Source organism: Schistocerca americana, chromosome 9 (genome assembly GCF_021461395.2).
Source record: "Schistocerca americana isolate TAMUIC-IGC-003095 chromosome 9, iqSchAmer2.1, whole genome shotgun sequence".
NCBI classification, from domain to species: domain Eukaryota; kingdom Metazoa; phylum Arthropoda; class Insecta; order Orthoptera; family Acrididae; genus Schistocerca; species Schistocerca americana.
The window spans coordinates 123,373,475-123,378,680 of NC_060127.1; the positions used below are offsets into that span (position 1 = coordinate 123,373,475).

General features: G+C 44.6%; 1 non-coding gene across 1 annotated transcript; it reads right to left on the minus strand.

The window, feature by feature from the left end:
• Positions 1-4,638: 4,638 nt before the first annotated feature.
• Trnat-ugu lies at positions 4,639-4,713 on the minus strand. The gene has a single exon. It is a non-coding gene; the product is annotated as a tRNA-Thr (tRNA).
• Positions 4,714-5,206: the final 493 nt, after the last annotated feature.

Consider the following 5,206-nt stretch of genomic DNA (forward strand, 5'->3'; position numbering starts at 1 on the left):
CACGACTCCCCCGCTACCTCACACGTTGCATAACAGTCTCGTTACTAGTTGCAGCTCGTCTGTCCAATTTACCGCTACTCTTATTCGAGGTAGCAACACTTTTCTTTAAGCGGAATGAACAGTTTTGACACACAATACCACATGCGCACAACACTAACGTATTATTTCCTCATAAAAGCATTTCATGAAAGTTGTTACGAAATAACCTGGCTTCATACATAAGCATAGAACAATTTTTATCACGTAAGATGCTGTTTGCACTATAGTTACACATTATTCACAATCTAAGTGGAATTTATTACCTCTGAGTGGATTCTGGACCACCAATACAGAATTATTATCGCAATAACGTCGATCAATGATGTCTGTTTAAAAATTCAGTTTAAAACTGCCGCTGAAATATTCCACTAAGATGATGGCTAACATAAGACAATCACTTATAGAATCTATCTTCAGGCAGTTTTATTACTAACATATTATATATATATATATATATATATATATATATATATATATATATATACATACACACAGGGTGAGTCACCCATATTTCGTAAACCACATCAAATACTGACGAACCGATTCCACAGACCGAACGTGAGGAGAAGGGCTAGTGTAATTGTTTAATAGAAACCATACAAAAATGCACGGAAGTATGTTTTTTAACACAAACCTACGTTTTTTTAATGGAACCCCGTTAGTTTTGTTAGCACATCTGAACATATAAACAAATACGTAATCAGTGCCGTTTGTTGGATTGTAAAATGTTAATTACATCCGGAGATATTGTAGCCTAAAGTTGACGCTTGAGTACCACTCCTCCGCTGTTTGATCGTGTGTATCGGAGAGCACGGAATTACGTAGGGATCCAAAGGGAACGGTGATGGACCTTAGCTACAGAAGAGACTGGAACAGCACATTACGTCCACATGGTAACACCTTTTTATTGGTCTTTTTCACTGACGCACGTGTACATTACCATGAGCGGTGAGGTACACGTACACACGTGGTTTCCGTTTTCAATTACGGAGTGGAATAGAGTATGTCCCGACATGTCAGGCCAATAGATGTTCAATGTGGTGGCCATCATTTGCTGCACACAATTGCAGTCTCTGGCGTAATGAATGTCGTGCACGCCGCAGTACATCTGGTGTAATGTCGCCGCAGGCTGCCACAATACGTTGTTTTATATCCTCTGGGGTTCTAGGCATATCACGGTACACATTCTCCTTTAACGTACCCCACAGAAAGAAGTCCAGACGTGTAAGATCAGGAGAACGGGCTGGCCAATTTATGAATCCTCCACGTCCTATGAAACGCCCGTCGAACATCCTGTCAAGGGTCAGTCTAGTGTTAAATGCGGAATGTGTAGGTACACCATCATTCTGATACCACATACGTCGACGCGTTTCCAGTGGGACATTTTCGAGCAACGTTGGCAGATCATTCTGTAGAAACGCGATGTATGTTGCAGCTGTTTGGGCCCCTGCAATGAAGTGAGGACCAATGAGGTGGTCGCCAATGATTCCGCACCGTACATTTACAGTCCACGGTCGCTGTCGCTCTACCTGTCTGAGCCAGCGAGGATTGTCCACGGACCGGTAATGCATGTTCCGTAGATTCACTGCCCCGTGGTTTGTGAAACCCGCTTCATCGGTAAACAGGTAGAACTGCAACGCATTCTCTGTTAATGCCCATTGACAGAATTGCACTCGATGATTAAAGTCATCACCATGTAATTGCTGATGTAGCGACAAATGAAACGGGTGAAAGCGGTGACGATGCAGTATGCGCATGACACTACTTTGACTCAGTCCACCGGCTCTCGCAATGTCCCGTGTACTCATGTGTGGGTTCATGGCAACAGCAGCTAACACACCAACTGCACACGCTTCTCCTGTGACGGGCCTGTTACGGACCCGTTTGCGTGCTACGACATACCTGTTGCATACAGTTGGCGGTAGATGTTTTGCAATGTGTGGCACGTTGGATGCTCTCTGTCCGGGTACCGTTCTGCATACACCCTGCAGGCTTCAGCTGCATTTCGTCGACACTCGCCATAGATGAGTATCATCTCCGCCTTGTCAGAGTTCGAATACACCATGGTCACAGTTCCTACAACACTACACTATCACAGACGTCTGGTAACACGGTGTACTACAGTTGGTCTGCGTGCGGAGACGAATGCAGAATAACAATAGCAGCAAGCGCTACATGCGGACACTGCGACAGCTAGACCAAACCACAACAATGCACTACACCCACACTCCTAAACACGCTCGTCATCGTAAACATGTCCCTGCAGATGCTGCTCGCCGACCGTGGCCCGTGGTTGTTACAACACGCAACTGAACGTCGGAGGTTTCAAGCGTCAACTTTAGGTTACAACATCTCCGGATGTAATTAACATTTTACAATGCAACAAACAGCACTGATTACGTATTTGTTTATATGTTAAGATGTACTAACAAAACTAACGGGGTTCCATTTAAAAAAACGTAGGTTTTTGTCAAAAAACATACTTCCGTGCATTTTTGTATGGTTTGTATTAAACAATTACACTAGCCCCTCTCCTCACGTTCGGTCTGTGGAATCGATTCGTCAGTATTTGATGTGGTTTACGAAATATATCCAGCGGTAATGTTAGATGACTCACCGTGTACATACTGTCGCAACTTAGGCTGAGTAACACCGTGGTGTTGTGGTTATGATACTAAACTATTGCACGGAGGGTCGTGAGTTCAAAACTCACCTTAACTGTACGATTTTAATTTCTATATTTGGTTCGAGTACATTCTAGAAGTATCCATAAATGTGAAGAATCATTGTACGGGTATGTTCTGTAGCTGTATATATACTGTATGTGTTCTGGCGCTCTTGTATGTGCAAGTGCTGAATAAACCCTCGTGATGTCAAGTTAGTGTCCGTCATTCAGCTAATTACACCTTCTACGTGACATTATTAAATCTTTTCTGCACCTTTACTGTGTGAATTAACATTTAAAAGTAATTCTCAATGTTAATCACTTGTTATTCAGCATTTACCTATAAACCGCACCATAGATCAATAGTGCTAATTGCTGCCCTCAATTGTAGCTGATAAGAACACGTAACATTCATTTAGGACGAGAGTCATGTTGAAACAAAAGTTCAAACGAAAGGGTTGATTTCAGTGACACAGAAACTCCATTTTTTAAATATTACTTAACAATATAATACAGTTTTTTACAGACCTCGCCGGCCGCGGTGGCCGTGGGGTTCTGGCGCTGCAGTCCGGAACCACGGGACTGCTACGGTCGCAGGTTCGAATCCTGCCTCGGGCATGGGTGTGTGTGATGTCCTTAGGTTAGTTAGGTTTAAGTAGTTCTAAGTTCTAGGGGACTTATGACCTAAGATGTTGAGTCCCATAGTGCTCAGAGCCATTTGAACCACTTTTTTTTTACAGACCTCTGTGATACGAGACATCAGTCACATCGGATCAGTACAACAGTTCGAACAAGAAGAAGGATTATTCTAGAAGAATCATAGATAACGAAAGGTGTAGATTATCATTATCTTTTTCCATAGGTATTATGTGACATACAGGTTTTTACATAATATTTAATTATGTCATTGACAATAATTATTTATTATTTTAGTAACGCTGAAGTCCTGTTTTTTAATATCACGAGAATGTTCATTCAGATTCCACACACGATGATGTAGTAAATGTATGTGGTAAAATGTTTGCGTGGATATTACAGAGTGTCCAGATGAAAAGGTACGAAACGTCGCAACATCAAAAACCCGTTGACGTTTGCATATGCTGCTTTGGGGTAATGTAGTGAGACATCGAGGGACGCAAGTGTAGTGCCCTTACCTCCCCCTAAAAAATTCAAAGCCGAGCCCTCACCACGCAAGGTGGTGCTCACCGTCTGTTTCGACGTCCGAGGTTCGATAGTCATCGAATTCCGTGATCACGGGAAAACCTGCTGCTCGCGGAGAGAGTGATTCTGCTTCACGATAATACTCGTCCACATGGCTCCAAGGTCACACAAATTTGACCGGTTAATGTGGGAGAGGCGACCAAACACCGAGGTCATCGGTTCCATCGGGTTATGGAAGGATGGGGGAAGGAAGTCGGTTGTGCACTTTCAAAGGAACTACCTCGGCATTTTCATGAAGCGACTTAGGGAAATCACGAAGACTTAAATCAGGATGACTGGACGCGCCCTTGAGCCGTCGTCCTCCCGAATGCGAGTTCAGTGTGCTAGCCACTGCACCACCTTGCTAGGTGTCACACAAAGTGTAATGTGTAAGTTAAAGTAGGAGCAGCCCTAAAGCCCGGACATGTCGCCCTAGCCGGCCGCGGTGGTCTCGCGGTTCTAGGCGCTCAGTCCGGAGCCGCGCGACTGCTACGGTCGCAGGTTCGAATCCTGCCTCGGGCGTGGATGTGTGTGATGTCCTTAGGTTAGTCAGGTTTAAGTAGTTCTAAGTTCTAGGGGACTGATGACCTGAGATGTTAAGTCCCATAGTGCTCAGAGCCATTTGAACCATGTCGCCCTACGACTTTCATGTCATTAATGAAATGATAATTAAATCAATTCTCTAAGCTGTCGACAGGCGTTAATATACATCAACACGGACACTTGCAAATGTGTGCCCCGGCTGGGAGTCGAACCCAGGATCTCCTGCTTACAGGGCAGACGCTATCTCCATCTGAGCCACCGAGGGCACAGACGATAGCGCGACTGCAGGGACTTATCGCCGGCACGTTCCCCGTGAGACCCACATTCGCAACTTAATGTCCACACACCACATTTGTAGTGCCCCTGCCCGCTACACTCATTACTCGCGGCAGACAATCATACCGGGTCCCGAAAGAGTTCGGGCAATGCGTGTGGATCCGCACACAAGAAGAAGGTCAATGGCCGGTTAGTCTTAACTATATGAAAATGATCTCTGTTCTTTCGGACATGTCCTAAAGAACAGATACCATCTTCATATATTTCGTGTGTCTGGTCGGCGTAAAAGCATTTCAAAGGAAAGCTCTTCAGGCCGGACGTCTAACTGAAGGAATTTTGGGAAAAGGGAATACTTCGGCTCCTGAAATAGCGGGATGGCTGTGCTCAGGGGTCTGGTGATTTCTTTCGAAAAAAAAGGAAGACTTCAGTTACACCCACAGTGCTGCTTCGTACCTTACCTTTTGAACAACCCTGATAGAAGGT